We start from the raw sequence: 9,109 nt of genomic DNA, 5'->3' as shown, positions 1-9,109 counted from the left end.
AACTCAACAAATCTATTAACTGGTCATATCTTGTTGGATCTCCCCAAAGAGCCTCCATCACTCCACCCAGAAATGTGGACTGAGGGAATGTAGTTTACTCAGAAGGTACAGAGATATCAGCGAAGGGATAGAAGGTGATGCAGAGAAAAGAAGAGAGGCAATAATGGTAATGCCAGTGGGTTACTGAAGCTTAATCATACAGGAAAACTCTGGGAAAGTATTTTAATACATAAGCTTATTTATATCCTCACATCTGTTATTCATTTCTTAAGGGTATTTACTCAGGCCAATAGGTTCCAGCCTGAGAGAAACTCTCCAACAGATATTTAGATGTGGGCAATTGGAGGTCAGGTTGGCATGCATGGACACAATGTGGGGCTCTGAATGTCTCTGGGGGGAGCACCAATAGCATCTGCCATAATCCAACCAAAGCTATATCCTTCGCTCATTTCATTGTGTGTCTGTGAGACTATGGAGTCTTCCTATCCTCTTCCTTGCCTTCACACATCCCACAGACCGTATTTTCTACTACTAATGTACCTTATTTTATTTAACTAATGTAAAATGTAATACATAAACACAAACTATACCTTTTCAAGTCTCTCCTACATGTCCTATAGAGTTATTATTTCACCTAACAGCCTACTCTGTTACATTAGGGCATCCTTCTACAATGCTAGTACACATTACATACACACCTAGGTATAAATGACTGAGAACAACTAAAACTGTAATGCTCACTTCTGCCTTGATCTACTTTCTGCACTCCAGTTCTTGTTTCCTAAGGCAAACTGCATTTAGTAACATAAGCATCTTTCAAATTTCCTTTTCCAAAAAAAATTGGAAGAATCTCTTTCTCAATCATGTAATGGAATAATGCCAACAACAAATAGTTCATTACATAAAATAGTTTATTATAGCTACAATATAGGGTGCACTTGGGAAATGAGGTGGGAGAAGTAGACAGGGACTTGGAATGCATTAGGAAATATTAGGAAGTGTATTAGAACATATGTTAATGGCCCCTAGGAAATAAGAAAATAATACAAAACAGTGCATAAATGTTGTTCTCAAATTTTGTAGAGTTTTCTGAGCACAGTATACTAGGTGCTGAGCATTTAAAGAAAAAAAATATATATATGGTGGATGCTTCCTCCTTCCATGTTAGAGGAAGATAAATTTTAGAACTGAACTATAGCATCCCCCTGCAGGGTTCCAGCAGTGATGTCCTTCAAAAGACATCAAAGGGCTTTGTTGCTGAGCTGTGAAAGGTCTGAGGTTCTTCTACACTTAAGAAAGCTGATAGAAATAAGAAATCTTTTTTGTTATTGCTCCCATAACTGTTTAATATTTCTATTTGTTTAATAGAACTTATATTATCTCAACAAGATAAAGCCTGTTCTGAGTCAAGATAAAGCCCTTGGGGAAAGACGAACATTTGACTCATGCCGGTGATAAAGAACCCTCGGGAATGTATAAGGATGTGTGGGTCCTATCTACACAAGCAGGAGCTCTACCAGATGCTGACATATGTCCTACTCTCTTCAGGAGGAAAATCTGAACTGATACACTGACAGTTGCATTTAGAAGAATCAAGAGGCAATGAAAAAAAATTAAACATTTTTTTTCCCTCGCAAAAACTGTGTGTGTGTGTGTGTGTGTGTGCCTGGAGGAAAAAAACTGAAAGAACTACTGCAACGACAACAACAAAATGTTTGCAATTAATGAAGCCTCTTTGTAAATGCTTCAAATTCCACAATGCACTTTAAAAAAACATACTGAATGATTATAATTAAAAACTCTTCCATGGAAAGATAGAGCCTGCTGATTCTTTAGAAAACATCTTCTCTCAGATTAAAATATCCGTTTTTTTTTTTTTTTCTGTAATATTCATCTACATGAAGGGACCAATTACAACTAGTTGAAGTGAGTACAAGGACACCAGCTTTAATGAGGGTCTGTTGTGGGTGTATTTTTAAGGGATGTGGAAAGGGAGGTGATTTGGAGTTTCTCCATGAAGAAAAAGGATAGATAAACAGGCGAGGACACAATATCCAAGGTCAAAGCCAAAATTAGTCAAATGATACTTGTAAGAGAAAAGTTCTCGAAATGAGGACGTATCATTGATATCACATATAAGTTTATATACACCTTACTCCGTACTCCCACTTGCTCTCCCCCTAATGAGTCAGCCCTTCCAGTCTCTCCTTTTGTGACAATTTTGCCAGCTTCCAACTCTCTCTATCCTCCCATTCCCCCCTCCAGACAGGAGATGTCAACACAGTCTCAAGTGTCCACCTGATACAAATAGCTCACTCTTCATCAGCATCTCTCTCCCACCCACTGTCCAGTCCCTTTCATGTCTGATGAGTTGTCTTCAGGGATGGTTACTGTCCTGGGCCAACAGAAGGTTTGGGGACCATGACCGCCGATTTCCTCTAGTCTCAGTCAGACCATTAAGTATGGTGTTTTTGTGAGAATTTGGGGTCGCATCCCACTGATCTCCTGCTCCCTCAGGGGTTCTCTGTTGTGCTCCCTGTCAGGGCACTCCTCGGTTGTGGCCGAGCACCAACTAGTTCTTCTGGTCTCAGGATGATGTAGGTCTCTGGTTCATGTGGCCCTTTCTGTCCCTTGGGCTCTTAGTTATCGTGTGACTTTGGTGTTCTTCATTCTCCTTTGATCCAGGTGGGTTGAGACCAATTGATGCATCTTAGATGGCTGCTTGTTAGCATTTAAGACCCCAGATGCCACATTTCAAAGTGGGATGCAGAATGTTTTCATAATAGAATTATTTTGCCAATTGACTTAGAAGTCCCCTTAAACCATGGTCCCCAAACCCCCGCCCTTGCTCCGATGACCTTTGAAGCATTCATTTTATCCCGGAAACTTCTTTGCTTTTGGTCCAGTCCAGTTGAGCTGACCTTCCATGTATTGAGTATTGTCCTTCCCTTCACCTAAAGCAGTTCTTATCTACTAACTAATCAGTAAAAAACCCTCTCCCACCCTCCCTCCGTCCCCCCCTCATAACCACAAAAGACTTTTTAAAGGAGCACAGTACTCAGAGGTGATATTCTTTATTTTATGAGCCTGTTAGTCAGCTAAACAGTTGCCTTAGGAGATTGTTTCAGTTCAAGGTTTAAACAGTATCTCAGGGCAATAGTCTGAGGGAGTCCTCTAATCTCAACCAGTCCAGTAAATCTGGACTTATAAGAGTTTGACTTCTGTTCTACATTTTTCTCCTATTTTATCAGGATCCATCTATTGTGTCCCTAATCATAATGGTCAGTAATGGTAACCAGCACCATCTAGTTCTTCCGGCCTCGGAGTGCGGAAGGCTGTGGTTCGTGTAGACTGTTAGTCCTGTAGGCTAGTTTCTTTTCTGTATTTTTTGTTTCCTTCTTTCTCTTTTGTTTTGGACAAGTAGAGACCAATAGTTGTATCTTAAATGGTCGCTGACAAGCTTTTAAGAGTCCAGACTTTACCCATCCAACTAAGATCAGAATATAAACTTTATGAACTGTATTATACCAATTGACTGAGTTGCCCCACGAGATTATGGTGCTAAGCCTTTAAACTGAGAAAACCAATTATGTAAGGTGTTTGGTTATATATAAGAAGTATTTTTAACTCTACCCCCATGTGCTTTATTATATTTGAATATGTACACATGCACACACATACATGCATATACATATAGACAGGTCTATAACCCAAAACAAATCCTTTGCCACTGAGTCCATTCCAACTTATAGTGAACCTATAGGGCAGCGGCTGGTGGATTTGAACTGCCAACCTTTTGGTCAGCAACCAAACTCTCAACCACTGTGCCACCTGGGCTCCAAAAAGATCCATATACCCACACTATGCAGACATATATACATATTTATACATACCTTTTTTTTTTTTATAGGGTCACTATGAGTTGGAATCAACTCGATGGCAATGGGTTTGGTGTTTTGTACTGTCGTTGGCAACCCTGGTGGTGTAGTGGTTGAAAGTTACTACTGTTAACCAAAAGGCTGGCAGTTCAAATCTACCCGGTGCTCCTCGGAAACTCTATTGAACAGCTCTACTCTGTCCTATAGGGTGCTTATGAGTAGGATTCGACTCAACGGCAATGGTTTTTTTTTTTTTTTTTTTGTATAGGTCACTATGAGTCATAATTGACTCCATGGCAACAGGTATACACATACATGCATATATATATAACCCCACAGATATTTTTCGGCTGTTGTTGCAAAATTATTTATGTCATAGCATTTACCAAAGATGTTCTTTCTTTTTGTGTACTTCTTACTGACATTATCTACCCTGGTCAAGCTGTGCACACTTCACTCATATTCGGTCTCACTTTTCCTGTCACCAAAAATAACAAGTATTTACTATCTAGAGAGTGGTTTCCCTTCTCGTCTCTTACTCATCCCTGGCAATTGCCAATGAGCATTGTTTTTTATACGCTACTATTCTTGTCTTTTTCTAAAAGTGAGATCATCAATATTTGTCCTTTTGTTATTGACTTATTTCACTCATCATAATGTCCTCCAGATTCATCCAAGTAACAAGATGTTTTGAGAACTTAGTATTCTTTATGCCTGTGGAGTATTCCATTGTATGTATGTACCACATTTTTTTTTTTAATCCATTCATCTGTTGATAGGCATTTAGGTTGTTTCCATCTTTTTGCTATGGTGAATAGTACTTGATGAACATAAGTGTGCCTGTGTCTGTTTGTCTCTTCTATTACATTTCTAAAGTATATATACCTAGAAGTAAGATTGCTGGACCATAAGGTAGTTTTATTTCTAGTATTTTGAGGAAGCACCATACTGTTTTTCATAGTGGTTTTAACATTTTACAATCCCATTAGCAGTAGATGAGGGCTGTTTCTATGGAAGAACTGTATCCTGAGTGTTTCTGAGCTTGAATTGTAACTGTTATTTCCCTAATAAATGCCATGACTGTATTGATTGTGAGTTCTGTGTGCCCATTGCAATGAATTATCAAACCAAACAGAGAAGTAGAGAGTGCCCTGGGAGGGAAGGTTGGTGTCAGAATTGATAAGGATGGTGGAGAGATGAGGCATGTTTGATCTCTGCCTTGTGGGAATCAGCCTTGAACTGTTGATCTTGACTCTCCTCCCTTCTTGTGAAATGAGAGCTCAGACACTGCCCCTGTGCCATTTTTACAGCAAAAGATCACAAGCATCTTTTTGTGTGTTTGTTGACCACTTGAATGTCCTCTTTGGTGGAAAGTGTTCACGTCCTTTGTCCATTTTTAATTTTTTTTTGATGAGTTTTTGAAGTTTTCCATATGTTTTAGAGATTAGACACTTATCATATATGTAATTTCTGAAGACTTTTTTCCAGTCTGTAGGTTGTCTTTTCACTCTTTTGGTAATCTTGTGATGAGCATAAGTATTTCATATTTATAAGGTTCCAGTTATCTAATTTGTCTTCTAGTGTTTGTGCATTCGTAGTTATGTTTGATAGTCTGGGGGGGGGAAAAAAAACCTTAGGTCCCATAGTTTTTTTCTCTCTGTTTTCCAAGAACTTTAGAGTTTTAGGATTAACATTTAGGTCTTTGATCCATTTTGGTTTACTTTTTATGTATGGTGTAAAGTATGGATCTTGTTTCATTTTTCTGCAAGTGAATATCTAATTCTGCCAGCACCATTTATTATAGAGACTATTTTTTCCTCATTGAACGTACTTTTACCCCTTGTCAAAAATTACATGTATGTAGATGAATGGATTTATCTTGGGGTTCTCAATTTTATTCACTGGTGTCTATAATTAAACCAATACCAGGACATTTTGATTACTGTAGCTGTATAGTACGTTTTGAGATTGGGGCATGTGAAGTCTCCTACTTTGTGTTTTTTTCTTCAATATTGTTTTGGCTATATGGGGGTCTCTTTCCTTTCCATGTAAAGTTGATGACTCATTTTTCCATTTCGTTAAAGAATATCCTGGAATTTAGATTGGGATTGCATTGGGTGGTACTGACTTTTTTACAATAGTATGTCTTCCATTCCATGAACTTTCCATTTATTTAGGTCTCTTATAGTAGTGTTTTATAGTTTTCATTGTATGTGTCTTTTACATCCCCCTTTAGGTTTATTCCTTGGTATTTACTCATTTTGGGAGCTATTATAAATGGTCCAATTTTCTTAATTTCCTTTTCAGAATTCTCCTTGTTAGTATAAAGAAACCAAACTGATTTTGGCATGTAATTCTTATACCCTGCAACCTTGCTAAATTCCTCTCTTAGATTCAGTAGATTTGTTGTGTAATCTTTGAGATTTTCCATATATATGACTATGTCATCTGTGGACAGAAATAGTTTTACTTCTTCTTTAACAATTTGGATATTTTTATTTCTCTTTCTGTCTCATTGTTTTAGCTAGAACTTCCATTACAATATTGAATAAAAGTGGTGATAATAGCCATACTTGTCCCATTCTGGTTCTCTAGCAGAAGGCTTTCTGTCTTTCTCCATTGAGAATTATATCAGCTGTTGTTTTTGCATATATGCCTTTAATTATGTTGAGGAATTTAACTTCTATTCCTATTTTGTTGAAAGTTTTATCCAGAATATACATAATTTTTTCAAACCTTGTGAGTTTGAAATATATTTAATAGGCCTTCAAGATTAATAATTTGACAGTACAGAATCTTGCCCTAAAATAATTTTTCCTTAAAATTTTGTAAATGTTTCTTCATTAGAAACCTGTGGCACAGTTTAGAAATCTGTTGATATCTTACTCTGAAATTTCTGCTGATGGAAGGTATTTGCTTGTTTAATCCTATAACGTATAACCCCACATATTTGTGACATTTGGGTCCATCATTAACCAAAATTTGTCATTCACCATATGTAAAAAAATAGGTCTTAAGAATAAGATTTTGTGTGAGACTCACAGATGTTGACTATAAATAAGGTGTAAGAAGGAAACTCTATGGGGCAGTTCTACTCTGTCCTACAGGGTCGCTATGAGTCTGAATTGACTCGGCTGCACTGGGTAAGAAGGTAATGTTTTCTTTGGGATGTTCACAGTCATAGAAATATCACAGGAGTTGAAAGCATGATATCCAGCTTGAATTTCAGGCTCCAGAATTAACTGAGTGACCTTGGGCAAAGTAACTCACTTTTCTTGGCCTGAATTCCTTCAACTGACATATAAAGATAATAATATCTGCATTGAAATATTTATTTTAATTTAGTCAGAACACAAAAATCAGTTATATCCTAATTTAATAAGGCCTATTATTTAACTTTTCCAATGGAAATTTATTTTATATTTTAAGTTGACCTCCTAAAGAGTCAAGCTTATTTTGCTATAAAATAATATCCTTTCTAACAGTTTCTGTCAAGTTGATTCCATGTGTCACAGTAGAACTCTGCTTCATATGGATTTCAATGATATTTCAGAAGTAGGTTGGCAGGACTTTCTTTTGAGATGTCTTTGAGTGGACTTGAACATTCAGACTTTGATTAGCACCTAAGCATGTTAACTGTTTGCATCACCCAAGGACATCTAATATACTTAAAACCAGTCATCAATTATATGAAAACACATAATTCATTAAAGATAATGAAATACATTTATTGAAAACATACAGCACCTTAGCCAACTTAATAAACAGAAGTCAGTTGCTCGAAACTGGTTCTAGCAGTTCTTCTAGATAAATACACACAGTTTGAGGTAGAAAATGTAAATAGCACTAAAAAAAAATTAAATCAAAATAGGAGTATTTTCTTTCCCTCATTAAAAAAATCAAAAAAATTATTAACTTCATTCATTTTTACAACTAAATTAATACATTTGGAAGGATGAAAAACATTAATATATCATATTCCAATCAAAGAGCTAGAAATAAAAAAAAAAACACAAAGTAAGTTGCTCATTCATTATACATATCAATTATTTTCATTAGTCAACCAACATTGCAATTCCACCTTACAACCATGACTAGAAAGTCTGTTCAACTATGACAGTGTGCTTATCGCTAATTCTAATTCCCTGATAGGCTATCTAACACTACAGGCTTTTTTCTCTCTGGCAATTTAAGCTCACCTAGTGTATTTCCTGAAAAAAAGTGTATTTCCTGAGTATTTATTTCGCTTTATCAACAAAGATTACCAACTAGGCTAGCTGGTAATCTCATTATCTTGCATGATAAAAGTAAATGTATCCTTGGTCACTGCTACCGAACTCAAGGGATTTATCATGAGTGATTATAAAATCCAATTAATTCTCAGCTTTCTTAGCATTCATGTGGATCATTAGTTTATTCACTTGAATGCATATGTTTGCCACTATTTTGCCAGGAGATTTTCTAGAATTTAAAATAAACCTGATTTGAACTGATTTTAATGAATCTTGTCAGCTCAAGAGTATTTTTTTGGTAGAGGGACTGATTTCTGGAGTTTCCTACTCCACCGTTCTTCCTGTATATTCCACATATAACTGGTAAATTCCTATAATTTGATTTTTGGTACCTCTTAAAACCTGTTGCTGTTGAGTCGATTCCAACTCATAGTGATCCTATAATACAGAGTAGAACTGCCCTATAGGACTTCCAAGGAGCAGCTAGTGGATTTGAACTGCTGCCCTTTTAGTTGGCAGCCATAGGTGTTAACCACTGCACCACCATAAGAGGTCATCTATTTTATTAAAAAGGATGGATTGGTCTCATGTATTGAGGACACAACATTTAACATCTAAGCTTAAGGTGTGAGTTTTTTAAGATAAATGAAAAAATTTACACTTGAGGAGAAGAAACACATCCTCTAAACTATCACAAGCCACCCCCTTCTCCCACCACACCCAGACACAAACACAATGTTGAACTTTACCAGAGTTCTGTAATCCTGAAAACCAGCAATGGCTAAAATAATTCCCTGTCCTTTGTGTTCCCAGAAATGATTTACTGTAAAGAATTACCCTTACCCTTATGGGGGCCATTTTGAAGATCAGCTATTCCCACATGGAATAAATAATGAGTATTGTCATTTTTTTTTTTTTGTCATTGTCAGGTGCCATCCAGTTGATTCCAACTCTTAGTGGCCCAATGCAACATTCATGTTAGGTAAGACGCATGTATGC

The sequence above is a fragment of the Loxodonta africana genome, chromosome 6, assembly GCF_030014295.1.
Source record: "Loxodonta africana isolate mLoxAfr1 chromosome 6, mLoxAfr1.hap2, whole genome shotgun sequence".
In the NCBI taxonomy this organism is placed as follows: Eukaryota; Metazoa; Chordata; class Mammalia; order Proboscidea; family Elephantidae; genus Loxodonta; species Loxodonta africana.
This window is presented reverse-complemented; position numbering follows the sequence as displayed.